At 48.6% G+C, this 27,460-nt stretch overlaps 36 non-coding genes across 36 annotated transcripts; 16 read left to right on the forward strand and 20 right to left on the reverse strand.

The window, feature by feature from the left end:
• The first annotated feature begins 313 nt into the window (after positions 1–313).
• On the forward strand, positions 314–384 carry TRNAG-GCC (transfer RNA glycine (anticodon GCC)). Its single transcript has one exon. It is a non-coding gene; the product is annotated as a tRNA-Gly (tRNA).
• Positions 385–2,101: 1,717 nt separating this feature from the next.
• On the reverse strand, positions 2,102–2,174 carry TRNAK-CUU (transfer RNA lysine (anticodon CUU)). Its single transcript has one exon. It is a non-coding gene; the product is annotated as a tRNA-Lys (tRNA).
• A 137-nt stretch (positions 2,175–2,311) lies between these two features.
• TRNAG-GCC (transfer RNA glycine (anticodon GCC)) lies at positions 2,312–2,382 on the forward strand. Its single transcript has one exon. It is a non-coding gene; the product is annotated as a tRNA-Gly (tRNA).
• A 244-nt stretch (positions 2,383–2,626) lies between these two features.
• TRNAK-CUU (transfer RNA lysine (anticodon CUU)) lies at positions 2,627–2,699 on the reverse strand. The gene has a single exon. It is a non-coding gene; the product is annotated as a tRNA-Lys (tRNA).
• Positions 2,700–2,836: 137 nt separating this feature from the next.
• TRNAG-GCC (transfer RNA glycine (anticodon GCC)) lies at positions 2,837–2,907 on the forward strand. Its single transcript has one exon. It is a non-coding gene; the product is annotated as a tRNA-Gly (tRNA).
• A 1,717-nt stretch (positions 2,908–4,624) lies between these two features.
• Positions 4,625–4,697, reverse strand: TRNAK-CUU (transfer RNA lysine (anticodon CUU)). Its single transcript has one exon. It is a non-coding gene; the product is annotated as a tRNA-Lys (tRNA).
• Positions 4,698–4,834: 137 nt separating this feature from the next.
• Positions 4,835–4,905, forward strand: TRNAG-GCC (transfer RNA glycine (anticodon GCC)). The gene has a single exon. It is a non-coding gene; the product is annotated as a tRNA-Gly (tRNA).
• Positions 4,906–5,149: 244 nt separating this feature from the next.
• Positions 5,150–5,222, reverse strand: TRNAK-CUU (transfer RNA lysine (anticodon CUU)). The gene has a single exon. It is a non-coding gene; the product is annotated as a tRNA-Lys (tRNA).
• A 1,925-nt stretch (positions 5,223–7,147) lies between these two features.
• On the reverse strand, positions 7,148–7,220 carry TRNAK-CUU (transfer RNA lysine (anticodon CUU)). The gene has a single exon. It is a non-coding gene; the product is annotated as a tRNA-Lys (tRNA).
• Positions 7,221–7,357: 137 nt separating this feature from the next.
• On the forward strand, positions 7,358–7,428 carry TRNAG-GCC (transfer RNA glycine (anticodon GCC)). The gene has a single exon. It is a non-coding gene; the product is annotated as a tRNA-Gly (tRNA).
• Positions 7,429–7,672: 244 nt separating this feature from the next.
• Positions 7,673–7,745, reverse strand: TRNAK-CUU (transfer RNA lysine (anticodon CUU)). The gene has a single exon. It is a non-coding gene; the product is annotated as a tRNA-Lys (tRNA).
• Positions 7,746–7,882: 137 nt separating this feature from the next.
• TRNAG-GCC (transfer RNA glycine (anticodon GCC)) lies at positions 7,883–7,953 on the forward strand. The gene has a single exon. It is a non-coding gene; the product is annotated as a tRNA-Gly (tRNA).
• A 1,717-nt stretch (positions 7,954–9,670) lies between these two features.
• TRNAK-CUU (transfer RNA lysine (anticodon CUU)) lies at positions 9,671–9,743 on the reverse strand. Its single transcript has one exon. It is a non-coding gene; the product is annotated as a tRNA-Lys (tRNA).
• A 452-nt stretch (positions 9,744–10,195) lies between these two features.
• Positions 10,196–10,268, reverse strand: TRNAK-CUU (transfer RNA lysine (anticodon CUU)). Its single transcript has one exon. It is a non-coding gene; the product is annotated as a tRNA-Lys (tRNA).
• A 137-nt stretch (positions 10,269–10,405) lies between these two features.
• TRNAG-GCC (transfer RNA glycine (anticodon GCC)) lies at positions 10,406–10,476 on the forward strand. Its single transcript has one exon. It is a non-coding gene; the product is annotated as a tRNA-Gly (tRNA).
• A 1,717-nt stretch (positions 10,477–12,193) lies between these two features.
• Positions 12,194–12,266, reverse strand: TRNAK-CUU (transfer RNA lysine (anticodon CUU)). The gene has a single exon. It is a non-coding gene; the product is annotated as a tRNA-Lys (tRNA).
• Positions 12,267–12,403: 137 nt separating this feature from the next.
• TRNAG-GCC (transfer RNA glycine (anticodon GCC)) lies at positions 12,404–12,474 on the forward strand. The gene has a single exon. It is a non-coding gene; the product is annotated as a tRNA-Gly (tRNA).
• Positions 12,475–12,718: 244 nt separating this feature from the next.
• On the reverse strand, positions 12,719–12,791 carry TRNAK-CUU (transfer RNA lysine (anticodon CUU)). The gene has a single exon. It is a non-coding gene; the product is annotated as a tRNA-Lys (tRNA).
• Positions 12,792–12,928: 137 nt separating this feature from the next.
• On the forward strand, positions 12,929–12,999 carry TRNAG-GCC (transfer RNA glycine (anticodon GCC)). The gene has a single exon. It is a non-coding gene; the product is annotated as a tRNA-Gly (tRNA).
• A 1,716-nt stretch (positions 13,000–14,715) lies between these two features.
• TRNAK-CUU (transfer RNA lysine (anticodon CUU)) lies at positions 14,716–14,788 on the reverse strand. Its single transcript has one exon. It is a non-coding gene; the product is annotated as a tRNA-Lys (tRNA).
• A 452-nt stretch (positions 14,789–15,240) lies between these two features.
• On the reverse strand, positions 15,241–15,313 carry TRNAK-CUU (transfer RNA lysine (anticodon CUU)). The gene has a single exon. It is a non-coding gene; the product is annotated as a tRNA-Lys (tRNA).
• A 137-nt stretch (positions 15,314–15,450) lies between these two features.
• On the forward strand, positions 15,451–15,521 carry TRNAG-GCC (transfer RNA glycine (anticodon GCC)). The gene has a single exon. It is a non-coding gene; the product is annotated as a tRNA-Gly (tRNA).
• Positions 15,522–17,238: 1,717 nt separating this feature from the next.
• TRNAK-CUU (transfer RNA lysine (anticodon CUU)) lies at positions 17,239–17,311 on the reverse strand. The gene has a single exon. It is a non-coding gene; the product is annotated as a tRNA-Lys (tRNA).
• A 137-nt stretch (positions 17,312–17,448) lies between these two features.
• Positions 17,449–17,519, forward strand: TRNAG-GCC (transfer RNA glycine (anticodon GCC)). The gene has a single exon. It is a non-coding gene; the product is annotated as a tRNA-Gly (tRNA).
• A 244-nt stretch (positions 17,520–17,763) lies between these two features.
• On the reverse strand, positions 17,764–17,836 carry TRNAK-CUU (transfer RNA lysine (anticodon CUU)). The gene has a single exon. It is a non-coding gene; the product is annotated as a tRNA-Lys (tRNA).
• Positions 17,837–19,761: 1,925 nt separating this feature from the next.
• Positions 19,762–19,834, reverse strand: TRNAK-CUU (transfer RNA lysine (anticodon CUU)). Its single transcript has one exon. It is a non-coding gene; the product is annotated as a tRNA-Lys (tRNA).
• Positions 19,835–19,971: 137 nt separating this feature from the next.
• On the forward strand, positions 19,972–20,042 carry TRNAG-GCC (transfer RNA glycine (anticodon GCC)). The gene has a single exon. It is a non-coding gene; the product is annotated as a tRNA-Gly (tRNA).
• Positions 20,043–21,759: 1,717 nt separating this feature from the next.
• Positions 21,760–21,832, reverse strand: TRNAK-CUU (transfer RNA lysine (anticodon CUU)). Its single transcript has one exon. It is a non-coding gene; the product is annotated as a tRNA-Lys (tRNA).
• Positions 21,833–22,284: 452 nt separating this feature from the next.
• TRNAK-CUU (transfer RNA lysine (anticodon CUU)) lies at positions 22,285–22,357 on the reverse strand. Its single transcript has one exon. It is a non-coding gene; the product is annotated as a tRNA-Lys (tRNA).
• Positions 22,358–22,494: 137 nt separating this feature from the next.
• Positions 22,495–22,565, forward strand: TRNAG-GCC (transfer RNA glycine (anticodon GCC)). The gene has a single exon. It is a non-coding gene; the product is annotated as a tRNA-Gly (tRNA).
• Positions 22,566–24,281: 1,716 nt separating this feature from the next.
• Positions 24,282–24,354, reverse strand: TRNAK-CUU (transfer RNA lysine (anticodon CUU)). The gene has a single exon. It is a non-coding gene; the product is annotated as a tRNA-Lys (tRNA).
• Positions 24,355–24,491: 137 nt separating this feature from the next.
• TRNAG-GCC (transfer RNA glycine (anticodon GCC)) lies at positions 24,492–24,562 on the forward strand. Its single transcript has one exon. It is a non-coding gene; the product is annotated as a tRNA-Gly (tRNA).
• A 1,927-nt stretch (positions 24,563–26,489) lies between these two features.
• Positions 26,490–26,560, forward strand: TRNAG-GCC (transfer RNA glycine (anticodon GCC)). The gene has a single exon. It is a non-coding gene; the product is annotated as a tRNA-Gly (tRNA).
• A 244-nt stretch (positions 26,561–26,804) lies between these two features.
• On the reverse strand, positions 26,805–26,877 carry TRNAK-CUU (transfer RNA lysine (anticodon CUU)). Its single transcript has one exon. It is a non-coding gene; the product is annotated as a tRNA-Lys (tRNA).
• A 137-nt stretch (positions 26,878–27,014) lies between these two features.
• Positions 27,015–27,085, forward strand: TRNAG-GCC (transfer RNA glycine (anticodon GCC)). Its single transcript has one exon. It is a non-coding gene; the product is annotated as a tRNA-Gly (tRNA).
• Positions 27,086–27,329: 244 nt separating this feature from the next.
• Positions 27,330–27,402, reverse strand: TRNAK-CUU (transfer RNA lysine (anticodon CUU)). The gene has a single exon. It is a non-coding gene; the product is annotated as a tRNA-Lys (tRNA).
• Between the last annotated feature and the right edge of the window lie 58 nt (positions 27,403–27,460).

Raw genomic sequence — 27,460 nt, forward strand, 5'->3', positions numbered from 1 at the left:
GACTAGGCAGTTTCTCATGTTTTGCAGCAGAAGGGGCATTTCACAAGGGGCCATCTGGGTTGACAGGAGTTAGCACAAGCAGTAAAAGGAGGCAATAAGAAACCTCCCAACGTGGGGCTCGAACCCACGACCCTGAGATTAAGAGTCTCATGCTCTACCGACTGAGCTAGCCGGGCTTCCGTCGACCACCGGCCCTGCGGAGCTGCACGCGGTCCAGTCGGCCGAAGGTGGCCATCAGACCCTGGGACTGGTGGACACCACAGAGAGAGACCCTGGGACTGGTGGACACCACAGAGAGAAAAGACACATCCAAGCATTGGTGGTTCAGTGGTAGAATTCTCGCCTGCCACGCGGGAGGCCCGGGTTCGATTCCCGGCCAATGCAAGCTAGTTCTTTTCCTTGTTTGTTGACATTCGCAGTGCACCTCTGTCACGATTCCCCTGACCGCTGTCAACACTGGGTCAGGATTCCCACCGTGACCGTCACCCCTACGTCACGGATTGAGGTGACTTCAGGCCAACAGACGGCTATCACATGTGTAGGGGGGCTTATCTTAGTTATCCCTCCACTCCACGATGTGATAAAAAACCACACACAAGGCTATTGGCCTCTTGCTTACAGCAGGGGCTTATTCTAGGTATCCCACTGCTTTCAATATACCACAAACTGCAGGGATTTATGTATATCCCGCTTACAGTTCCACTTAACACTTGCAGCTCTCTGGCGCCCCCTTACTTTCAGGTCAGATTAGGTACTGCACCCTGGGTAATTAGTCGCCAGGAAGGCTGCCTGCTATGTACTGGCTATTGGGCACGCTGCAGCGGCGCGGTAAACTACTCCCACTCAGGCAGGAACAATAATTATCAAACCCGCAGTTGCTTCAGCATAATCCAACAGTCAGCGCACTTTCGCTGCCACCAGCTTCGATTAAACGGGTCCGAAGCTAACCCAACACAACAGTAACAGTAGCGTTTTCCCTTCAGAAGACTTAGGGTACGGTTTTTAGAGCATGGAGAAGAACTAACATATAATAGTATATCCCATTAAAAATTAGGCAGTGCGTTATCAAAAATATTTTATAAAAACGTTACAAATGAGACAATTGCAAATATGTACATGGGTAATTAAAACATAAAGGGAATAAAAGAGAACAGATAACACTCACATGTTAAAAGCATGACAAGCATCCAGGCTAGTGGAGTTTTTCCATATGTCCCAGCTCATTTGGACGTGCTGCTGGCTTCAGGAGACAAGCAGTCAGGAAGAGATCTAGCAGAGAGACTCAGCTGGGCAGCCTGCGACAACTTAATACCTTCCGGCTTTGACATCACAGAAGGGCTGGCTTATCCAGACCCTCCTCTCTCTACATTCTGCCTAAACTTTAAATTATTCTTTCTAATTTCTATAACTTCACTACAAAACACGCCATAGTTCTACCAAACTCATCATTCATCTCAGATTAACGTGGGCATTCTAATGAGATCAAATATGTCCTATCTGGGATACATATTTCCAGAGAAATCCCTACTTCTTTACCAGATGGAGTTAGAAGCTCGTGTTTCGCGGGTTGTGTAGATACACCGAGTGAGAATAAAAATATATATTTTCGTATTTCTAGCTTAAATCGTTGCCTAATATCTAACAAAAACTAAACAAAGAATCTTTCATGAATTTTTGGAGCCATTTTTCCAGTTCTGACTGGTGAAGGTGGGAGGGGTGAGGGACTTTCCTCTGAGCCTGGAATTTACGACCCAAGGCAATAAAACCCCCTTCTAGCATACAGTCTGTAGCCCAGAGAGAAACAAGTAGAGTCAGCTAGGGAAGGGGGGGTTTAGCCCACCTTATGAGCTGAAGAGCAACTAAACTTATATGATATTTCATACCATATCGTGACAACCTCGTTTCATCATTGACTCTGCAGACACTTTCAAAAACCACAGGGCTCACGCTGCTCTTCTTTGGCTCCCCATCCTTTTGGGCCTTCCCTTCATCATCCAGGACTAGGCAGTTTCTCATGTTTTGCAGCAGAAGGGGCATTTCACAAGGGGCCATCTGGGTTGACAGGAGTTAGCACAAGCAGTAAAAGGAGGCAATAAGAAACCGCCCAACGTGGGGCTCGAACCCACGACCCTGAGATTAAGAGTCTCATGCCCTACCGACTGAGCTAGCCGGGCTTCCGTCGACCACCGGCCCTGCGGAGCTGCACGCGGTCCAGTCGGCCGAAGGTGGCCATCAGACCCTGGGACTGGTGGACACCACAGAGAGAGACCCTGGGACTGGTGGACACCACAGAGAGAAAAGACACATCCAAGCATTGGTGGTTCAGTGGTAGAATTCTCGCCTGCCACGCGGGAGGCCCGGGTTCGATTCCCGGCCAATGCAAGCTAGTTCTTTTCCTTGTTTGTTGACATTCGCAGTGCACCTCGTTTCATCATTGACTCTGCAGACACTTTCAAAAACCACAGGGCTCACGCTGCTCTTCTTTGGCTCCCCATCCTTTTGGGCCTTCCCTTCATCATCCAGGACTAGGCAGTTTCTCATGTTTTGCAGCAGAAGGGGCATTTCACAAGGGGCCATCTGGGTTGACAGGAGTTAGCACAAGCAGTAAAAGGAGGCAATAAGAAACCGCCCAACGTGGGGCTCGAACCCACGACCCTGAGATTAAGAGTCTCATGCTCTACCGACTGAGCTAGCCGGGCTTCCGTCGACCACCGGCCCTGCGGAGCTGCACGCGGTTCAGTCGGCCGAAGGTGGCCATCAGACCCTGGGACTGGTGGACACCACAGAGAGAGACCCTGGGACTGGTGGACACCACAGAGAGAAAAGACACATCCAAGCATTGGTGGTTCAGTGGTAGAATTCTCGCCTGCCACGCGGGAGGCCCGGGTTCGATTCCCGGCCAATGCAAGCTAGTTCTTTTCCTTGTTTGTTGACATTCGCAGTGCACCTCTGTCACGATTCCCCTGACCGCTGTCAACACTGGGTCAGGATTCCCACCGTGACCGTCACCCCTACGTCACGGATTGAGGTGACTTCAGGCCAACAGACGGCTATCACATGTGTAGGGGGGCTTATCTTAGTTATCCCTCCACTCCACGATGTGATAAAAAACCACACACAAGGCTATTGGCCTCTTGCTTACAGCAGGGGCTTATTCTAGGTATCCCACTGCTTTCAATATACCACAAACTGCAGGGATTTATGTATATCCCGCTTACAGTTCCACTTAACACTTGCAGCTCTCTGGCGCCCCCTTACTTTCAGGTCAGATTAGGTACTGCACCCTGGGTAATTAGTCGCCAGGAAGGCTGCCTGCTATGTACTGGCTATTGGGCACGCTGCAGCGACGCGGTAAACTACTCCCACTCAGGCAGGAACAATAATTATCAAACCCGCAGTTGCTTCAGCATAATCCAACAGTCAGCGCACTTTCGCTGCCACCAGCTTCGATTAAACGGGTCCGAAGCTAACCCAACACAACAGTAACAGTAGCGTTTTCCCTTCAGAAGACTTAGGGTACGGTTTTTAGAGCATGGAGAAGAACTAACATATAATAGTATATCCCATTAAAAATTAGGCAGTGCGTTATCAAAAATATTTTATAAAAAAGTTACAAATGAGACAATTGCAAATATGTACATGGGTAATTATAACATAAAGGGAATAAAAGAGAACAGATAACACTCACATGTTAAAAGCATGACAAGCATCCAGGCTAGTGGAGTTTTTCCATATGTCCCAGCTCATTTGGACGTGCTGCTGGCTTCAGGAGACAAGCAGTCAGGAAGAGATCTAGCAGAGAGACTCAGCTGGGCAGCCTGCGACAACTTAATACCTTCCGGCTTTGACATCACAGAAGGGCTGGCTTATCCAGACCCTCCTCTCTCTACATTCTGCCTAAACTTTAAACTATTCTTTCTAATTTCTATAACTTCACTACAAAACACGCCATAGTTCTACCAAACTCATCATTCATCTCAGATTAACGTGGGCATTCTAATGAGATCAAATATGTCCTATCTGGGATACATATTTCCAGAGAAATCCCTACTTCTTTACCAGATGGAGTTAGAAGCTCGTGTTTCGCGGGTTGTGTAGATACACCGAGTGAGAATAAAAATATATATTTTCGTATTTCTAGCTTAAATCGTTGCCTAATATCTAACAAAAACTAAACAAAGAATCTTTCATGAATTTTTGGAGCCATTTTTCCAGTTCTGACTGGTGAAGGTGGGAGGGGTGAGGGACTTTCCTCTGAGCCTGGAATTTACGACCCAAGGCAATAAAACCCCCTTCTAGCATACAGTCTGTAGCCCAGAGAGAAACAAGTAGAGTCAGCTAGGGAAGGGGGGGTTTAGCCCACCTTATGAGCTGAAGAGCAACTAAACTTATATGATATTTCATACCATATCGTGACAACCTCGTTTCATCATTGACTCTGCAGACACTTTCAAAAACCACAGGGCTCACGCTGCTCTTCTTTGGCGCCCCATCCTTTTGGGCCTTCCCTTCATCATCCAGGACTAGGCAGTTTCTCATGTTTTGCAGCAGAAGGGGCATTTCACAAGGGGCCATCTGGGTTGACAGGAGTTAGCACAAGCAGTAAAAGGAGGCAATAAGAAACCGCCCAACGTGGGGCTCGAACCCACGACCCTGAGATTAAGAGTCTCATGCTCTACCGACTGAGCTAGCCGGGCTTCCGTCGACCACCGGCCCTGCGGAGCTGCACGCGGTCCAGTCGGCCGAAGGTGGCCATCAGACCCTGGGACTGGTGGACACCACAGAGAGAGACCCTGGGACTGGTGGACACCACAGAGAGAAAAGACACATCCAAGCATTGGTGGTTCAGTGGTAGAATTCTCGCCTGCCACGCGGGAGGCCCGGGTTCGATTCCCGGCCAATGCAAGCTAGTTCTTTTCCTTGTTTGTTGACATTCGCAGTGCACCTCGTTTCATCATTGACTCTGCAGACACTTTCAAAAACCACAGGGCTCACGCTGCTCTTCTTTGGCTCCCCATCCTTTTGGGCCTTCCCTTCATCATCCAGGACTAGGCAGTTTCTCATGTTTTGCAGCAGAAGGGGCATTTCACAAGGGGCCATCTGGGTTGACAGGAGTTAGCACAAGCAGTAAAAGGAGGCAATAAGAAACCGCCCAACGTGGGGCTCGAACCCACGACCCTGAGATTAAGAGTCTCATGCTCTACCGACTGAGCTAGCCGGGCTTCCGTCGACCACCGGCCCTGCGGAGCTGCACGCGGTCCAGTCGGCCGAAGGTGGCCATCAGACCCTGGGACTGGTGGACACCACAGAGAGAGACCCTGGGACTGGTGGACACCACAGAGAGAAAAGACACATCCAAGCATTGGTGGTTCAGTGGTAGAATTCTCGCCTGCCACGCGGGAGGCCCGGGTCCGATTCCCGGCCAATGCAAGCTAGTTCTTTTCCTTGTTTGTTGACATTCGCAGTGCACCTCTGTCACGATTCCCCTGACCGCTGTCAACACTGGGTCAGGATTCCCACCGTGACCGTCACCCCTACGTCACGGATTGAGGTGACTTCAGGCCAACAGACGGCTATCACATGTGTAGGGGGGCTTATCTTAGTTATCCCTCCACTCCACGATGTGATAAAAAACCACACACAAGGCTATTGGCCTCTTGCTTACAGCAGGGGCTTATTCTAGGTATCCCACTGCTTTCAATATACCACAAACTGCAGGGATTTATGTATATCCCGCTTACAGTTCCACTTAACACTTGCAGCTCTCTGGCGCCCCCTTACTTTCAGGTCAGATTAGGTACTGCACCCTGGGTAATTAGTCGCCAGGAAGGCTGCCTGCTATGTACTGGCTATTGGGCACGCTGCAGCGACGCGGTAAACTACTCCCACTCAGGCAGGAACAATAATTATCAAACCCGCAGTTGCTTCAGCATAATCCAACAGTCAGCGCACTTTCGCTGCCACCAGCTTCGATTAAACGGGTCCGAAGCTAACCCAACACAACAGTAACAGTAGCGTTTTCCCTTCAGAAGACTTAGGGTACGGTTTTTAGAGCATGGAGAAGAACTAACATATAATAGTATATCCCATTAAAAATTAGGCAGTGCGTTATCAAAAATATTTTATAAAAAAGTTACAAATGAGACAATTGCAAATATGTACATGGGTAATTATAACATAAAGGGAATAAAAGAGAACAGATAACACTCACATGTTAAAAGCATGACAAGCATCCAGGCTAGTGGAGTTTTTCCATATGTCCCAGCTCATTTGGACGTGCTGCTGGCTTCAGGAGACAAGCAGTCAGGAAGAGATCTAGCAGAGAGACTCAGCTGGGCAGCCTGCGACAACTTAATACCTTCCGGCTTTGACATCACAGAAGGGCTGGCTTATCCAGACCCTCCTCTCTCTACATTCTGCCTAAACTTTAAACTATTCTTTCTAATTTCTATAACTTCACTACAAAACACGCCATAGTTCTACCAAACTCATCATTCATCTCAGATTAACGTGGGCATTCTAATGAGATCAAATATGTCCTATCTGGGATACATATTTCCAGAGAAATCCCTACTTCTTTACCAGATGGAGTTAGAAGCTCGTGTTTCGCGGGTTGTGTAGATACACCGAGTGAGAATAAAAATATATATTTTCGTATTTCTAGCTTAAATCGTTGCCTAATATCTAACAAAAACTAAACAAAGAATCTTTCATGAATTTTTGGAGCCATTTTTCCAGTTCTGACTGGTGAAGGTGGGAGGGGTGAGGGACTTTCCTCTGAGCCTGGAATTTACGACCCAAGGCAATAAAACCCCCTTCTAGCATACAGTCTGTAGCCCAGAGAGAAACAAGTAGAGTCAGCTAGGGAAGGGGGGGTTTAGCCCACCTTATGAGCTGAAGAGCAACTAAACTTATATGATATTTCATACCATATCGTGACAACCTCGTTTCATTATTGACTCTGCAGACACTTTCAAAAACCACAGGGCTCACGCTGCTCTTCTTTGGCTCCCCATCCTTTTGGGCCTTCCCTTCATCAACCAGGACTAGGCAGTTTCTCATGTTTTGCAGCAGAAGGGGCATTTCACAAGGGGCCATCTGGGTTGACAGGAGTTAGCACAAGCAGTAAAAGGAGGCAATAAGAAACCGCCCAACGTGGGGCTCGAACCCACGACCCTGAGATTAAGAGTCTCATGCTCTACCGACTGAGCTAGCCGGGCTTCCGTCGACCACCGGCCCTGCGGAGCTGCACGCGGTCCAGTCGGCCGAAGGTGGCCATCAGACCCTGGGACTGGTGGACACCACAGAGAGAGACCCTGGGACTGGTGGACACCACAGAGAGAAAAGACACATCCAAGCATTGGTGGTTCAGTGGTAGAATTCTCGCCTGCCACGCGGGAGGCCCGGGTTCGATTCCCGGCCAATGCAAGCTAGTTCTTTTCCTTGTTTGTTGACATTCGCAGTGCACCTCGTTTCATCATTGACTCTGCAGACACTTTCAAAAACCACAGGGCTCACGCTGCTCTTCTTTGGCTCCCCATCCTTTTGGGCCTTCCCTTCATCATCCAGGACTAGGCAGTTTCTCATGTTTTGCAGCAGAAGGGGCATTTCACAAGGGGCCATCTGGGTTGACAGGAGTTAGCACAAGCAGTAAAAGGAGGCAATAAGAAACCGCCCAATGTGGGGCTCGAACCCACGACCCTGAGATTAAGAGTCTCATGCTCTACCGACTGAGCTAGCCGGGCTTCCGTCGACCACCGGCCCTGCGGAGCCGCACGCGTTCCAGTCGGCCGAAGGTGGCCATCAGACCCTGGGACTGGTGGACACCACAGAGAGAGACCCTGGGACTGGTGGACACCACAGAGAGAAAAGACACATTCAAGCATTGGTGGTTCAGTGGTAGAATTCTCGCCTGCCACGCGGGAGCCCCGGGTTCGATTCCCGGCCAATGCAAGCTAGTTCTTTTCCTTGTTTGTTGACATTCGCAGTGCACCTCTGTCACGATTCCCCTGACCGCTGTCAACACTGGGTCAGGATTCCCACCGTGACCGTCACCCCTACGTCACGGATTGAGGTGACTTCAGGCCAACAGACGGCTATCACATGTGTAGGGGGGCTTATCTTAGTTATCCCTCCACTCCACGATGTGATAAAAAACCACACACAAGGCTATTGGCCTCTTGCTTACAGCAGGGGCTTATTCTAGGTATCCCACTGCTTTCAATATACCACAAACTGCAGGGATTTATGTATATCCCGCTTACAGTTCCACTTAACACTTGCAGCTCTCTGGCGCCCCCTTACTTTCAGGTCAGATTAGGTACTGCACCCTGGGTAATTAGTCGCCAGGAAGGCTGCCTGCTATGTACTGGCTATTGGGCACGCTGCAGCGACGCGGTAAACTACTCCCACTCAGGCAGGAACAATAATTATCAAACCCGCAGTTGCTTCAGCATAATCCAACAGTCAGCGCACTTTCGCTGCCACCAGCTTCGATTAAACGGGTCCGAAGCTAACCCAACACAACAGTAACAGTAGCGTTTTCCCTTCAGAAGACTTAGGGTACGGTTTTTAGAGCATGGAGAAGAACTAACATATAATAGTATATCCCATTAAAAATTAGGCAGTGCGTTATCAAAAATATTTTATAAAAAAGTTACAAATGAGACAATTGCAAATATGTACATGGGTAATTATAACATAAAGGGAATAAAAGAGAACAGATAACACTCACATGTTAAAAGCATGACAAGCATCCAGGCTAGTGGAGTTTTTCCATATGTCCCAGCTCATTTGGACGTGCTGCTGGCTTCAGGAGACAAGCAGTCAGGAAGAGATCTAGCAGAGAGACTCAGCTGGGCAGCCTGCGACAACTTAATACCTTCCGGCTTTGACATCACAGAAGGGCTGGCTTATCCAGACCCTCCTCTCTCTACATTCTGCCTAAACTTTAAACTATTCTTTCTAATTTCTATAACTTCACTACAAAACACGCCATAGTTCTACCAAACTCATCATTCATCTCAGATTAACGTGGGCATTCTAATGAGATCAAATATGTCCTATCTGGGATACATATTTCCAGAGAAATCCCTACTTCTTTACCAGATGGAGTTAGAAGCTCGTGTTTCGCGGGTTGTGTAGATACACCGAGTGAGAATAAAAATATATATTTTCGTATTTCTAGCTTAAATCGTTGCCTAATATCTAACAAAAACTAAACAAAGAATCTTTCATGAATTTTTGGAGCCATTTTTCCAGTTCTGACTGGTGAAGGTGGGAGGGGTGAGGGACTTTCCTCTGAGCCTGGAATTTACGACCCAAGGCAATAAAACCCCCTTCTAGCATACAGTCTGTAGCCCAGAGAGAAACAAGTAGAGTCAGCTAGGGAAGGGGGGGTTTAGCCCACCTTATGAGCTGAAGAGCAACTAAACTTATATGATATTTCATACCATATCGTGACAGCCTCGTTTCATCATTGACTCTGCAGACACTTTCAAAAACCACAGGGCTCACGCTGCTCTTCTTTGGCTCCCCATCCTTTTGGGCCTTCCCTTCATCATCCAGGACTAGGCAGTTTCTCATGTTTTGCAGCAGAAGGGGCATTTCACAAGGGGCCATCTGGGTTGACAGGAGTTAGCACAAGCAGTAAAAGGAGGCAATAAGAAACCGCCCAACGTGGGGCTCGAACCCACGACCCTGAGATTAAGAGTCTCATGCTCTACCGACTGAGCTAGCCGGGCTTCCGTCGACCACCGGCCCTGCGGAGCTGCATGCGGTCCAGTCGGCCGAAGGTGGCCATCAGACCCTGGGACTGGTGGACACCACAGAGAGAGACCCTGGGACTGGTGGACACCACAGAGAGAAAAGACACATCCAAGCATTGGTGGTTCAGTGGTAGAATTCTCGCCTGCCACGCGGGAGGCCCGGGTTCGATTCCCGGCCAATGGAAGCTAGTTCTTTTCCTTGTTTGTTGACATTCGCAGTGCACCTCGTTTCATCATTGACTCTGCAGACACTTTCAAAAACCACAGGGCTCACGCTGCTCTTCTTTGGCTCCCCATCCTTTTGGGCCTTCCCTTCATCATCCAGGACTAGGCAGTTTCTCATGTTTTGCAGCAGAAGGGGCATTTCACAAGGGGCCATCTGGGTTGACAGGAGTTAGCACAAGCAGTAAAAGGAGGCAATAAGAAACCGCCCAATGTGGGGCTCGAACCCACGACCCTGAGATTAAGAGTCTCATGCTCTACCGACTGAGCTAGCCGGGCTTCCGTCGACCACCGACCCTGCGGAGCCGCACGCGTTCCAGTCGGCCGAAGGTGGCCATCAGACCCAGGGACTGGTGGACACCACAGAGAGAGACCCTGGGACTGGTGGACACCACAGAGAGAAAAGACACATCCAAGCATTGGTGGTTCAGTGGTAGAATTCTCGCCTGCCACGCGGGAGGCCCGGGTTCGATTCCCGGCCAATGCAAGCTAGTTCTTTTCCTTGTTTGTTGACATTCGCAGTGCACCTCTGTCACGATTCCCCTGACCGCTGTCAACACTGGGTCAGGATTCCCACCGTGACCGTCACCCCTACGTCACGGATTGAGGTGACTTCAGGCCAACAGACGGCTATCACATGTGTAGGGGGGCTTATCTTAGTTATCCCTCCACTCCACGATGTGATAAAAAACCACACACAAGGCTATTGGCCTCTTGCTTACAGCAGGGGCTTATTCTAGGTATCCCACTGCTTTCAATATACCACAAACTGCAGGGATTTATGTATATCCCGCTTACAGTTCCACTTAACACTTGCAGCTCTCTGGCGCCCCCTTACTTTCAGGTCAGATTAGGTACTGCACCCTGGGTAATTAGTCGCCAGGAAGGCTGCCTGCTATGTACTGGCTATTGGGCACGCTGCAGCGACGCGGTAAACTACTCCCACTCAGGCAGGAACAATAATTATCAAACCCGCAGTTGCTTCAGCATAATCCAACAGTCAGCGCACTTTCGCTGCCACCAGCTTCGATTAAACGGGTCCGAAGCTAACCCAACACAACAGTAACAGTAGCGTTTTCCCTTCAGAAGACTTAGGGTACGGTTTTTAGAGCATGGAGAAGAACTAACATATAATAGTATATCCCATTAAAAATTAGGCAGTGCGTTATCAAAAATATTTTATAAAAAAGTTACAAATGAGACAATTGCAAATATGTACATGGGTAATTATAACATAAAGGGAATAAAAGAGAACAGATAACACTCACATGTTAAAAGCATGACAAGCATCCAGGCTAGTGGAGTTTTTCCATATGTCCCAGCTCATTTGGACGTGCTGCTGGCTTCAGGAGACAAGCAGTCAGGAAGAGATCTAGCAGAGAGACTCAGCTGGGCAGCCTGCGACAACTTAATACCTTCCGGCTTTGACATCACAGAAGGGCTGGCTTATCCAGACCCTCCTCTCTCTACATTCTGCCTAAACTTTAAACTATTCTTTCTAATTTCTATAACTTCACTACAAAACACGCCATAGTTCTACCAAACTCATCATTCATCTCAGATTAACGTGGGCATTCTAATGAGATCAAATATGTCCTATCTGGGATACATATTTCCAGAGAAATCCCTACTTCTTTACCAGATGGAGTTAGAAGCTCGTGTTTCGCGGGTTGTGTAGATACACCGAGTGAGAATAAAAATATATATTTTCGTATTTCTAGCTTAAATCGTTGCCTAATATCTAACAAAAACTAAACAAAGAATCTTTCATGAATTTTTGGAGCCATTTTTCCAGTTCTGACTGGTGAAGGTGGGAGGGGTGAGGGACTTTCCTCTGAGCCTGGAATTTACGACCCAAGGCAATAAAACCCCCTTCTAGCATACAGTCTGTAGCCCAGAGAGAAACAAGTAGAGTCAGCTAGGGAAGGGGGGGTTTAGCCCACCTTATGAGCTGAAGAGCAACTAAACTTATATGATATTTCATACCATATCGTGACAACCTCGTTTCATCATTGACTCTGCAGACACTTTCAAAAACCACAGGGCTCACGCTGCTCTTCTTTGGCTCCCCATCCTTTTGGGCCTTCCCTTCATCATCCAGGACTAGGCAGTTTCTCATGTTTTGCAGCAGAAGGGGCATTTCACAAGGGGCCATCTGGGTTGACAGGAGTTAGCACAAGCAGTAAAAGGAGGCAATAAGAAACCGCCCAACGTGGGGCTCGAACCCACGACCCTGAGATTAAGAGTCTCATGCTCTACCGACTGAGCTAGCCGGGCTTCCGTCGACCACCGGCCCTGCGGAGCTGCACGCGGTCCAGTCGGCCGAAGGTGGCCATCAGACCCTGGGACTGGTGGACACCACAGAGAGAGACCCTGGGACTGGTGGACACCACAGAGAGAAAAGACACATCCAAGCATTGGTGGTTCAGTGGTAGAATTCTCGCCTGCCACGCGGGAGGCCCGGGTTCGATTCCCGGCCAATGCAAGCTAGTTCTTTTCCTTGTTTGTTGACATTCGCAGTGCACCTCGTTTCATCATTGACTCTGCAGACACTTTCAGAAACCACAGGGCTCACGCTGCTCTTCTTTGGCTCCCCATCCTTTTGGGCCTTCCCTTCATCATCCAGGACTAGGCAGTTTCTCATGTTTTGCAGCAGAAGGGGCATTTCACAAGGGGCCATCTGGGTTGACAGGAGTTAGCACAAGCAGTAAAAGGAGGCAATAAGAAACCGCCCAACGTGGGGCTCGAACCCACGACCCTGAGATTAAGAGTCTCATGCTCTACCGACTGAGCTAGCCGGGCTTCCGTCGACCACCGGCCCTGCGGAGCTGCACGCGGTCCAGTCGGCCGAAGGTGGCCATCAGACCCTGGGACTGGTGGACACCACAGAGAGAGACCCTGGGACTGGTGGACACCACAGAGAGAAAAGACACATCCAAGCATTGGTGGTTCAGTGGTAGAATTCTCGCCTGCCACGCGGGAGGCCCGGGTTCGATTCCCGGCCAATGCAAGCTAGTTCTTTTCCTTGTTTGTTGACATTCGCAGTGCACCTCTGTCACGATTCCCCTGACCGCTGTCAACACTGGATCAGGATTCCCACCGTGACCGTCACCCCTACGTCACGGATTGAGGTGACTTCAGGCCAACAGACGGCTATCACATGTGTAGGGGGGCTTATCTTAGTTATCCCTCCACTCCACGATGTGATAAAAAACCACACACAAGGCTATTGGCCTCTTGCTTACAGCAGGGGCTTATTCTAGGTATCCCACTGCTTTCAATATACCACAAACTGCAGGGATTTATGTATATCCCGCTTACAGTTCCACTTAACACTTGCAGCTCTCTGGCGCCCCCTTACTTTCAGGTCAGATTAGGTACTGCACCCTGGGTAATTAGTCGCCAGGAAGGCTGCCTGCTATGTACTGGCTATTGGGCACGCTGCAGCGACGCGGTAAACTACTCCCACTCAGGCAGGAACAATAATTATCAAACCCGCAGTTGCTTCAGCATAATCCAACAGTCAGCGCACTTTCGCTGCCACCTGCTTCGATTAAACGGGTCCGAAGCTAACCCAACACAACAGTAACAGTAGCGTTTTCCCTTCAGAAGACTTAGGGTACGGTTTTTAGAGCATGGAGAAGAACTAACATATAATAGTATATCCCATTAAAAATTAGGCAGTGCGTTATCAAAAATATTTTATAAAAAAGTTACAAATGAGACAATTGCAAATATGTACATGGGTAATTATAACATAAAGGGAATAAAAGAGAACAGATAACACTCACATGTTAAAAGCATGACAAGCATCCAGGCTAGTGGAGTTTTTCCATATGTCCCAGCTCATTTGGACGTGCTGCTGGCTTCAGGAGACAAGCAGTCAGGAAGAGATCTAGCAGAGAGACTCAGCTGGGCAGCCTGCGACAACTTAATACCTTCCGGCTTTGACATCACAGAAGGGCTGGCTTATCCAGACCCTCCTCTCTCTACATTCTGCCTAAACTTTAAACTATTCTTTTAATTTCTATAACATCACTACAAAACACGCCATAGTTCTACCAAACTCATCATTCATCTCAGATTAACGTGGGCATTCTAATGAGATCAAATATGTCCTATCTGGGATACATATTTCCAGAGAAATCCCTACTTCTTTACCAGATGGAGTTAGAAGCTCGTGTTTCGCGGGTTGTGTAGATACACCGAGTGAGAATAAAAATATATATTTTCGTATTTCTAGCTTAAATCGTTGCCTAATATCTAACAAAAACTAAACAAAGAATCTTTCATGAATTTTTGGAGCCATTTTTCCAGTTCTGACTGGTGAAGGTGGGAGGGGTGAGGGACTTTCCTCTGAGCCTGGAATTTACGACCCAAGGCAATAAAACCCCCTTCTAGCATACAGTCTGTAGCCCAGAGAGAAACAAGTAGAGTCAGCTAGGGAAGGGGGGGTTTAGCCCACCTTATGAGCTGAAGAGCAACTAAACTTATATGATATTTCATACCATATCGTGACAACCTCGTTTCATCATTGACTCTGCAGACACTTTCAAAAACCACAGGGCTCACGCTGCTCTTCTTTGGCTCCCCATCCTTTTGGGCCTTCCCTTCATCATCCAGGACTAGGCAGTTTCTCATGTTTTGCAGCAGAAGGGGCATTTCACAAGGGGCCATCTGGGTTGACAGGAGTTAGCACAAGCAGTAAAAGGAGGCAATAAGAAACCGCCCAACGTGGGGCTCGAACCCACGACCCTGAGATTAAGAGTCTCATGCTCTACCGACTGAGCTAGCCGGGCTTCCGTCGACCACCGGCCCTGCGGAGCTGCACGCGGTCCAGTCGGCCGAAGGTGGCCATCAGACCCTGGGACTGGTGGACACCACAGAGAGAGACCCTGGGACTGGTGGACACCACAGAGAGAAAAGACACATCCAAGAATTGGTGGTTCAGTGGTAGAATTCTCGCCTGCCACGCGGGAGGCCCGGGTTCGATTCCCGGCCAATGCAAGCTAGTTCTTTTCCTTGTTTGTTGACATTCGCAGTGCACCTCGTTTCATCATTGACTCTGCAGACACTTTCAAAAACCACAGGGCTCACGCTGCTCTTCTTTGGCTCCCCATCCTTTTGGGCCTTCCCTTCTTCATCCAGGACTAGGCAGTTTCTCATGTTTTGCAGCAGAAGGGGCATTTCACAAGGGGCCATCTGGGTTGACAGGAGTTAGCACAAGCAGTAAAAGGAGGCAATAAGAAACCGCCCAACGTGGGGCTCAAACCCACGACCCTGAGATTAAGAGTCTCATGCTCTACCGACTGAGCTAGCCGGGCTTCCGTCGACCACCGGCCCTGCGGAGCTGCACGCGGTCCAGTCGGCCGAAGGTGGCCATCAGACCCTGGGACTGGTGGACACCACAGAGAGAGACCCTGGGACTGGTGGACACCACAGAGAGAAAAGACACATCCAAGCATTGGTGGTTCAGTGGTAGAATTCTCGCCTGCCACGCAGGAGGCCCGGGTTCGATTCCCGGCCAATGCAAGCTAGTTCTTTTCCTTGTTTGTTGACATTCGCAGTGCACCTCTGTCACGATTCCCCTGACCGCTGTCAACACTGGGTCAGGATTCCCACCGTGACCGTCACCCCTACGTCACGGATTGAGGTGACTTCAGGCCAACAGACGGCTATCACATGTGTAGGGGGGCTTATCTTAGTTATCCCTCCACTCCACGATGTGATAAAAAACCACACACAAGGCTATTGGCCTCTTGCTTACAGCAGGGGCTTATTCTAGGTATCCCACTGCTTTCAATATACCACAAACTGCAGGGATTTATGTATATCCCGCTTACAGTTCCACTTAACACTTGCAGCTCTCTGGCGCCCCCTTACTTTCAGGTCAGATTAGGTACTGCACCCTGGGTAATTAGTCGCCAGGAAGGCTGCCTGCTATGTACTGGCTATTGGGCACGCTGCAGCGACGCGGTAAACTACTCCCACTCAGGCAGGAACAATAATTATCAAACCCGCAGTTGCTTCAGCATAATCCAACAGTCAGCGCACTTTCGCTGCCACCAGCTTCGATTAAACGGGTCCGAAGCTAACCCAACACAACAGTAACAGTAGCGTTTTCCCTTCAGAAGACTTAGGGTACGGTTTTTAGAGCATGGAGAAGAACTAACATATAATAGTATATCCCATTAAAAATTAGGCAGTGCGTTATCAAAAATATTTTATAAAAAAGTTACAAATGAGACAATTGCAAATATGTACATGGGTAATTATAACATAAAGGGAATAAAAGAGAACAGATAACACTCACATGTTAAAAGCATGACAAGCATCCAGGCAAGTGGAGTTTTTCCATATGTCCCAGCTCATTTGGACGTGCTGCTGGCTTCAGGAGACAAGCAGTCAGGAAGAGATCTAGCAGAGAGACTCAGCTGGGCAGCCTGCGACAACTTAATACCTTCCGGCTTTGACATCACAGAAGGGCTGGCTTATCCAGACCCTCCTCTCTCTACATTCTGCCTAAACTTTAAACTATTCTTTCTAATTTCTATAACTTCACTACAAAACACGCCATAGTTCTACCAAACTCATCATTCATCTCAGATTAACGTGGGCATTCTAATGAGATCAAATATGTCCTATCTGGGATACATATTTCCAGAGAAATCCCTACTTCTTTACCAGATGGAGTTAGAAGCTCGTGTTTCGCGGGTTGTGTAGATACACCGAGTGAGAATAAAAATATATATTTTCGTATTTCTAGCTTAAATCGTTGCCTAATATCTAACAAAAACTAAACAAAGAATCTTTCATGAATTTTTGGAGCCATTTTTCCAGTTCTGACTGGTGAAGGTGGGAGGGGTGAGGGACTTTCCTCTGAGCCTGGAATTTACGACCCAAGGCAATAAAACCCCCTTCTAGCATACAGTCTGTAGCCCAGAGAGAAACAAGTAGAGTCAGCTAGGGAAGGGGGGGTTTAGCCCACCTTATGAGCTGAAGAGCAACTAAACTTATATGATATTTCATACCATATCGTGACAACCTCGTTTCATCATTGACTCTGCAGACACTTTCAAAAACCACAGGGCTCACGCTGCTCTTCTTTGGCTCCCCATCCTTTTGGGCCTTCCCTTCATCATCCAGGACTAGGCAGTTTCTCATGTTTTGCAGCAGAAGGGGCATTTCACAAGGGGCCATCTGGGTTGACAGGAGTTAGCACAAGCAGTAAAAGGAGGCAATAAGAAACCGCCCAACGTGGGGCTCGAACCCACGACCCTGAGATTAAGAGTCTCATGCTCTACCGACTGAGCTAGCCGGGCTTCCGTCGACCACCGGCCCTGCGGAGCTGCACGCGGTCCAGTCGGCCGAAGGTGGCCATCAGACCCTGGGACTGGTGGACACCACAGAGAGAGACCCTGGGACTGGTGGACACCACAGAGAGAAAAGACACATCCAAGCATTGGTGGTTCAGTGGTAGAATTCTCGCCTGCCACGCGGGAGGCCCGGGTTCGATTCCCGGCCAATGCAAGCTAGTTCTTTTCCTTGTTTGTTGACATTCGCAGTGCACCTCGTTTCATCATTGACTCTGCAGACACTTTCAAAAACCACAGGGCTCACGCTGCTCTTCTTTGGCTCCCCATCCTTTTGGGCCTTCCCTTCATCATCCAGGACTAGGCAGTTTCTCATGTTTTGCAGCAGAAGGGGCATTTCACAAGGGGCCATCTGGGTTGACAGGAGTTAGCACAAGCAGTAAAAGGAGGCAATAAGAAACCGCCCAACGTGGGGCTCGAACCCACGACCCTGAGATTAAGAGTCTCATGCTCTACCGACTGAGCTAGCCGGGCTTCCGTCGACCACCGGCCCTGCGGAGCTGCACGCGGTCCAGTCGGCCGAAGGTGGCCATCAGACCCTGGGACTGGTGGACACCACAGAGAGAGACCCTGGGACTGGTGGACACCACAGAGAGAAAAGACACATCCAAGCATTGGTGGTTCAGTGGTAGAATTCTCGCCTGCCACGCAGGAAGCCCGGGTTCGATTCCCGGCCAATGCAAGCTAGTTCTTTTCCTTGTTTGTTGACATTCGCAGTGCACCTCTGTCACGATTCCCCTGACCGCTGTCAACACTGGGTCAGGATTCCCACCGTGACCGTCACCCCTACGTCACGGATTGAGGTGACTTCAGGCCAACAGACGGCTATCACATGTGTAGGGGGGCTTATCTTAGTTATCCCTCCACTCCACGATGTGATAAAAAACCACACACAAGGCTATTGGCCTCTTGCTTACAGCAGGGGCTTATTCTAGGTATCCCACTGCTTTCAATATACCACAAACTGCAGGGATTTATGTATATCCCGCTTACAGTTCCACTTAACACTTGCAGCTCTCTGGCGCCCCCTTACTTTCAGGTCAGATTAGGTACTGCACCCTGGGTAATTAGTCGCCAGGAAGGCTGCCTGCTATGTACTGGCTATTGGGCACGCTGCAGCGACGCGGTAAACTACTCCCACTCAGGCAGGAACAATAATTATCAAACCCGCAGTTGCTTCAGCATAATCCAACAGTCAGCGCACTTTCGCTGCCACCTGCTTCGATTAAACGGGTCCGAAGCTAACCCAACACAACAGTAACAGTAGCGTTTTCCCTTCAGAAGACTTAGGGTACGGTTTTTAGAGCATGGAGAAGAACTAACATATAATAGTATATCCCATTAAAAATTAGGCAGTGCGTTATCAAAAATATTTTATAAAAAAGTTACAAATGAGACAATTGCAAATATGTACATGGGTAATTATAACATAAAGGGAATAAAAGAGAACAGATAACACTCACATGTTAAAAGCATGACAAGCATCCAGGCTAGTGGAGTTTTTCCATATGTCCCAGCTCATTTGGACGTGCTGCTGGCTTCAGGAGACAAGCAGTCAGGAAGAGATCTAGCAGAAAGACTCAGCTGGGCAGCCTGCGACAACTTAATACCTTCCGGCTTTGACATCACAGAAGGGCTGGCTTATCCAGACCCTCCTCTCTCTACATTCTGCCTAAACTTTAAACTATTCTTTCTAATTTCTATAACTTCACTACAAAAGACGCCATAGTTCTACCAAACTCATCATTCATCTCAGATTAACGTGGGCATTCTAATGAGATCAAATATGTCCTATCTGGGATACATATTTCCAGAGAAATCCCTACTTCTTTACCAGATGGAGTTAGAAGCTCGTGTTTCGCGGGTTGTGTAGATACACCGAGTGAGAATAAAAATATATATTTTCGTATTTCTAGCTTAAATCGTTGCCTAATATCTAACAAAAACTAAACAAAGAATCTTTCATGAATTTTTGGAGCCATTTTTCCAGTTCTGACTGGTGAAGGTGGGAGGGGTGAGGGACTTTCCTCTGAGCCTGGAATTTACGACCCAAGGCAATAAAACCCCCTTCTAGCATACAGTCTGTAGCCCAGAGAGAAACAAGTAGAGTCAGCTAGGGAAGGGGGGGTTTAGCCCACCTTATGAGCTGAAGAGCAACTAAACTTATATGATATTTCATACCATATCGTGACAACCTCGTTTCATCATTGACTCTGCAGACACTTTCAAAAACCACAGGGCTCACGCTGCTCTTCTTTGGCTCCCCATCCTTTTGGGCCTTCCCTTCATCATCCAGGACTAGGCAGTTTCTCATGTTTTGCAGCAGAAGGGGCATTTCACAAGGGGCCATCTTGGTTGACAGGAGTTAGCACAAGCAGTAAAAGGAGGCAATAAGAAACCGCCCAACGTGGGGCTCGAACCCACGACCCTGAGATTAAGAGTCTCATGCTCTACCGACTGAGCTAGCCGGGCTTCCGTCGACCACCGGCCCTGCGGAGCTGCACGCGGTCCAGTCGGCCGAAGGTGGCCATCAGACCCTGGGACTGGTGGACACCACAGAGAGAGACCCTGGGACTGGTGGACACCATAGAGAGAAAAGACACATCCAAGCATTGGTGGTTCAGTGGTAGAATTCTCGCCTGCCACGCGGGAGGCCCGGGTTCGATTCCCGGCCAATGCAAGCTAGTTCTTTTCCTTGTTTGTTGACATTCGCAGTGCACCTCTGTCACGATTCCCCTGACCGCTGTCAACACTGGGTCAGGATTCCCACCGTGACCGTCACCCCTACGTCACGGATTGAGGTGACTTCAGGCCAACAGACGGCTATCACATGTGTAGGGGGGCTTATCTTAGTTATCCCTCCACTCCACGATGTGATAAAAAACCACACACAAGGCTATTGGCCTCTTGCTTACAGCAGGGGCTTATTCTAGGTATCCCACTGCTTTCAATATACCACAAACTGCAGGGATTTATGTATATCCCGCTTACAGTTCCACTTAACACTTGCAGCTCTCTGGCGCCCCCTTACTTTCAGGTCAGATTAGGTACTGCACCCTGGGTAATTAGTCGCCAGGAAGGCTGCCTGCTATGTACTGGCTATTGGACACGCTGCAGCGACGCGGTAAACTACTCCCACTCAGGCAGGAACAATAATTATCAAACCCGCAGTTGCTTCAGCATAATCCAACAGTCAGCGCACTTTCGCTGCCACCAGCTTCGATTAAACGGGTCCGAAGCTAACCCAACACAACAGTAACAGTAGCGTTTTCCCTTCAGAAGACTTAGGGTACGGTTTTTAGAGCATGGAGAAGAACTAACATATAATAGTATATCCCATTAAAAATTAGGCAGTGCGTTATCAAAAATATTTTATAAAAAAGTTACAAATGAGACAATTGCAAATATGTACATGGGTAATTATAACATAAAGGGAATAAAAGAGAACAGATAACACTCACATGTTAAAAGCATGACAAGCATCCAGGCTAGTGGAGTTTTTCCATATGTCCCAGCTCATTTGGACGTGCTGCTGGCTTCAGGAGACAAGCAGTCAGGAAGAGATCTAGCAGAGAGACTCAGCTGGGCAGCCTGCGACAACTTAATACCTTCCGGCTTTGACATCACAGAAGGGCTGGCTTATCCAGACCCTCCTCTCTCTACATTCTGCCTAAACTTTAAACTATTCTTTCTAATTTCTATAACTTCACTACAAAACACGCCATAGTTCTACCAAACTCATCATTCATCTCAGATTAACGTGGGCATTCTAATGAGATCAAATATGTCCTATCTGGGATACATATTTCCAGAGAAATCCCTACTTCTTTACCAGATGGAGTTAGAAGCTCGTGTTTCGCGGGTTGTGTAGATACACCGAGTGAGAATAAAAATATATATTTTCGTATTTCTAGCTTAAATCGTTGCCTAATATCTAACAAAAACTAAACAAAGAATCTTTCATGAATTTTTGGAGCCATTTTTCCAGTTCTGACTGGTGAAGGTGGGAGGGGTGAGGGACTTTCCTCTGAGCCTGGAATTTACGACCCAAGGCAATAAAACCCCCTTCTAGCATACAGTCTGTAGCCCAGAGAGAAACAAGTAGAGTCAGCTAGGGAAGGGGGGGTTTAGCCCACCTTATGAGCTGAAGAGCAACTAAACTTATATGATATTTCATACCATATCGTGACAACCTCGTTTCATCATTGACTCTGCAGACACTTTCAAAAACCACAGGGCTCACGCTGCTCTTCTTTGGCTCCCCATCCTTTTGGGCCTTCCCTTCATCATCCAGGACTAGGCAGTTTCTCATGTTTTGCAGCAGAAGGGGCATTTCACAAGGGGCCATCTGGGTTGACAGGAGTTAGCACAAGCAGTAAAAGGAGGCAATAAGAAACCGCCCAACGTGGGGCTCGAACCCACGACCCTGAGATTAAGAGTCTCATGCTCTACCGACTGAGCTAGCCGGGCTTCCGTCGACCACCGGCCCTGCGGAGCTGCACGCGGTCCAGTCGGCCGAAGGTGGCCATCAGACCCTGGGACTGGTGGACACCACAGAGAGAGACCCTGGGACTGGTGGACACCACAGAGAGAAAAGACACATCCAAGCATTGGTGGTTCAGTGGTAGAATTCTCGCATGCCACGCGGGAGGCCCGGGTTCGATTCCCGGCCAATGCAAGCTAGTTCTTTTCCTTGTTTGTTGACATTCGCAGTGCACCTCGTTTCATCATTGACTCTGCAGACACTTTCAAAAACCACAGGGCTCACGCTGCTCTTCTTTGGCTCCCCATCCTTTTGGGCCTTCCCTTCATCATCCAGGACTAGGCAGTTTCTCATGTTTTGCAGCAGAAGGGGCATTTCACAAGGGGCCATCTGGGTTGACAGGAGTTAGCACAAGCAGTAAAAGGAGGCAATAAGAAACCGCCCAACGTGGGGCTCGAACCCACAACCCTGAGATTAAGAGTCTCATGCTCTACCGACTGAGCTAGCCGGGCTTCCGTCGACCACCGGCCCTGCGGAGCTGCACGCGGTCCAGTCGGCCGAAGGTGGCCATCAGACCCTGGGACTGGTGGACACCACAGAGAGAGACCCTGGGACTGGTGGACACCACAGAGAGAAAAGACACATCCAAGCATTGGTGGTTCAGTGGTAGAATTCTCGCCTGCCACGCGGGAGGCCCGGGTTCGATTCCCGGCCAATGCAAGCTAGTTCTTTTCCTTGTTTGTTGACATTCGCAGTGCACCTCTGTCACGATTCCCCTGACCGCTGTCAACACTGGGTCAGGATTCCCACCGTGACCGTCACCCCTACGTCACGGATTGAGGTGACTTCAGGCCAACAGACGGCTATCACATGTGTAGGGGGGCTTATCTTAGTTATCCCTCCACTCCACGATGTGATAAAAAACCACACACAAGGCTATTGGCCTCTTGCTTACAGCAGGGGCTTATTCTAGGTATCCCACTGCTTTCAATATACCACAAACTGCAGGGATTTATGCATATCCCGCTTACAGTTCCACTTAACACTTGCAGCTCTCTGGCGCCCCCTTACTTTCAGGTCAGATTAGGTACTGCACCCTGGGTAATTAGTCGCCAGGAAGGCTGCCTGCTATGTACTGGCTATTGGGCACGCTGCAGCGACGCGGTAAACTACTCCCACTCAGGCAGGAACAATAATTATCAAACCCGCAGTTGCTTCAGCATAATCCAACAGTCAGCGCACTTTCGCTGCCACCAGCTTCGATTAAACGGGTCCAAAGCTAACCCAACACAACAGTAACAGTAGCGTTTTCCCTTCAGAAGACTTAGGGTACGGTTTTTAGAGCATGGAGAAGAACTAACATATAATAGTATATCCCATTAAAAATTAGGCAGTGCGTTATCAAAAATATTTTATAAAAAAGTTACAAATGAGACAATTGCAAATATGTACATGGGTAATTATAACATAAAGGGAATAAAAGAGAACAGATAACACTCACATGTTAAAAGCATGACAAGCATCCAGGCTAGTGGAGTTTTTCCATATGTCCCAGCTCATTTGGACGTGCTGCTGGCTTCAGGAGACAAGCAGTCAGGAAGAGATCTAGCAGAGAGACTCAGCTGGGCAGCCTGCGACAACTTAATACCTTCCGGCTTTGACATCACAGAAGGGCTGGCTTATCCAGACCCTCCTCTCTCTACATTCTGCCTAAACTTTAAACTATTCTTTCTAATTTCTATAACTTCACTACAAAACACGCCATAGTTCTACCAAACTCATCATTCATCTCAGATTAACGTGGGCATTCTAATGAGATCAAATATGTCCTATCTGGGATACATATTTCCAGAGAAATCCCTACTTCTTTACCAGATGGAGTTAGAAGCTCGTGTTTCGCGGGTTGTGTAGATACACCGAGTGAGAATAAAAATATATATTTTCGTATTTCTAGCTTAAATCGTTGCCTAATATCTAACAAAAACTAAACAAAGAATCTTTCATGAATTTTTGGAGCCATTTTTCCAGTTCTGACTGGTGAAGGTGGGAGGGGTGAGGGACTTTCCTCTGAGCCTGGAATTTACGACCCAAGGCAATAAAACCCCCTTCTAGCATACAGTCTGTAGCCCAGAGAGAAACAAGTAGAGTCAGCTAGGGAAGGGGGGTTTAGCCCACCTTATGAGCTGAAGAGCAACTAAACTTATATGATATTTCATACCATATCGTGACAACCTCGTTTCATCATTGACTCTGCAGACACTTTCAAAAACCACAGGGCTCACGCTGCTCTTCTTTGGCTCCCCATCCTTTTGGGCCTTCCCTTCATCATCCAGGACTAGGCAGTTTCTCATGTTTTGCAGCAGAAGGGGCATTTCACAAGGGGCCATCTGGGTTGACAGGAGTTAGCACAAGCAGTAAAAGGAGGCAATAAGAAACCGCCCAACGTGGGGCTCGAACCCACGACCCTGAGATTAAGAGTCTCATGCTCTACCGACTGAGCTAGCCGGGCTTCCGTCGACCACCGGCCCTGCGGAGCTGCACGCGGTTCAGTCGGCCGAAGGTGGCCATCAGACCCTGGGACTGGTGGACACCACAGAGAGAGACCCTGGGACTGGTGGACACCACAGAGAGAAAAGACACATCCAAGCATTGGTGGTTCAGTGGTAGAATTCTCGCCTGCCACGCGGGAGGCCCGGGTTCGATTCCCGGCCAATGCAAGCTAGTTCTTTTCCTTGTTTGTTGACATTCGCAGTGCACCTCTGTCACGATTCCCCTGACCGCTGTCAACACTGGGTCAGGATTCCCACCGTGACCGTCACCCCTACGTCACGGATTGAGGTGACTTCAGGCCAACAGACGGCTATCACATGTGTAGGGGGGCTTATCTTAGTTATCCCTCCACTCCACGATGTGATAAAAAACCACACACAAGGCTATTGGCCTCTTGCTTACAGCAGGGGCTTATTCTAGGTATCCCACTGCTTTCAATATACCACAAACTGCAGTGATTTATGTATATCCCGCTTACAGTTCCACTTAACACTTGCAGCTCTCTGGCGCCCCCTTACTTTCAGGTCAGATTAGGTACTGCACCCTGGGTAATTAGTCGCCAGGAAGGCTGCCTGCTATGTACTGGCTATTGGGCACGCTGCAGCGACGCGGTAAACTACTCCCACTCAGGCAGGAACAATAATTATCAAACCCGCAGTTGCTTCAGCATAATCCAACAGTCAGCGCACTTTCGCTGCCACCAGCTTCGATTAAACGGGTCCGAAGCTAACCCAACACAACAGTAACAGTAGCGTTTTCCCTTCAGAAGACTTAGGGTACGGTTTTTAGAGCATGGAGAAGAACTAACATATAATAGTATATCCCATTAAAAATTAGGCAGTGCGTTATCAAAAATATTTTATAAAAAAGTTACAAATGAGACAATTGCAAATATGTACATGGGTAATTATAACATAAAGGGAATAAAAGAGAACAGATAACACTCACATGTTAAAAGCATGACAAGCATCCAGGCTAGTGGAGTTTTTCCATATGTCCCAGCTCATTTGGACGTGCTGCTGGCTTCAGGAGACAAGCAGTCAGGAAGAGATCTAGCAGAGAGACTCAGCTGGGCAGCCTGCGACAACTTAATACCTTCCGGCTTTGACATCACAGAAGGGCTGGCTTATCCAGACCCTCCTCTCTCTACATTCTGCCTAAACTTTAAACTATTCTTTCTAATTTCTATAACTTCACTACAAAACACGCCATAGTTCTACCAAACTCATCATTCATCTCAGATTAACGTGGGCATTCTAATGAGATCAAATATGTCCTATCTGGGATACATATTTCCAGAGAAATCCCTACTTCTTTACCAGATGGAGTTAGAAGCTCGTGTTTCGCGGGTTGTGTAGATACACCGAGTGAGAATAAAAATATATATTTTCGTATTTCTAGCTTAAATCGTTGCCTAATATCTAACAAAAACTAAACAAAGAATCTTTCATGAATTTTTGGAGCCATTTTTCCAGTTCTGACTGGTGAAGGTGGGAGGGGTGAGGGACTTTCCTCTGAGCCTGGAATTTACGACCCAAGGCAATAAAAACCCCTTCTAGCATACAGTCTGTAGCCCAGAGAGAAACAAGTAGAGTCAGCTAGGGAAGGGGGGGTTTAGCCCACCTTATGAGCTGAAGAGCAACTAAACTTATATGATATTTCATACCATATCGTGACAACCTCGTTTCATCATTGACTCTGCAGACACTTTCAAAAACCACAGGGCTCACGCTGCTCTTCTTTGGCTCCCCATCCTTTTGGGCCTTCCCTTCATCATCCAGGACTAGGCAGTTTCTCATGTTTTGCAGCAGAAGGGGCATTTCACAAGGGGCCATCTGGGTTGACAGGAGTTAGCACAAGCAGTAAAAGGAGGCAATAAGAAACCGCCCAACGTGGGGCTGGAACCCACGACCCTGAGATTAAGAGTCTCATGCTCTACCAACTGAGCTAGCCGGGCTTCCTTCGACCACCGGCCCCGCGGAGCTGCACGCGGTCCAGTCGGCCGAAGGTGGCCATCAGACCCTGGGACTGGTGGACACCACAGAGAGAGACCCTGGGACTGGTGGACACCACAGAGAGAAAAGACACATCCAAGCATTGGTGGTTCAGTGGTAGAATTCTCGCCTGCCACGCGGGAGGCCCGGGTTCGATTCCCGGCCAATGCAAGCTAGTTCTTTTCCTTGTTTGTTGACATTCGCAGTGCACCTCGTTTCATCATTGACTCTGCAGACACTTTCAAAAACCACAGGGCTCACGCTGCTCTTCTTTGGCTCCCCATCCTTTTGGGCCTTCCCTTCATCATCCAGGACTAGGCAGTTTCTCATGTTTTGCAGCAGAAGGGGCATTTCACAAGGGGCCATCTGGGTTGACAGGAGTTAGCACAAGCAGTAAAAGGAGGCAATAAGAAACTGCCCAACGTGGGGCTCGAACCCACGACCCTGAGATTAAGAGTCTCATGCTCTACCGACTGAGCTAGCCGGGCTTCCGTCGACCACCGGCCCTGCGGAGCTGCACGCGGTCCAGTCGGCCGAAGGTGGCCATCAGACCCTGGGACTGGTGGACACCACAGAGAGAGACCCTGGGACTGGTGGACACCACAGAGAGAAAAGACACATCCAAGCATTGGTGGTTCAGTGGTAGAATTCTCGCCTGCCACGCGGGAGGCCCGGGTTCGATTCCCGGCCAATGCAAGCTAGTTCTTTTCCTTGTTTGTTGACATTCGCAGTGCACCTCGTTTCATCATTGACTCTGCAGACACTTTCAAAAACCACAGGGCTCACGCTGCTCTTCTTTGGCTCCCCATCCTTTTGGGCCTTCCCTTCATCATCCAGGACTAGGCAGTTTCTCATGTTTTGCAGCAGAAGGGGCATTTCACAAGGGGCCATCTGGGTTGACAGGAGTTAGCACAAGCAGTAAAAGGAGGCAATAAGAAACCGCCCAACGTGGGGCTCGAACCCACGACCCTGAGATTAAGAGTCTCATGCTCTACCGACTGAGCTAGCCGGGCTTCCGTCGACCACCGGCCCTGCGGAGCTGCACGCGATCCAGTCGGCCGAAGGTGGCCA

Source organism: Ranitomeya imitator, chromosome 2 (assembly GCF_032444005.1).
Source record: "Ranitomeya imitator isolate aRanImi1 chromosome 2, aRanImi1.pri, whole genome shotgun sequence".
In the NCBI taxonomy this organism is placed as follows: Eukaryota; Metazoa; Chordata; class Amphibia; order Anura; family Dendrobatidae; genus Ranitomeya; species Ranitomeya imitator.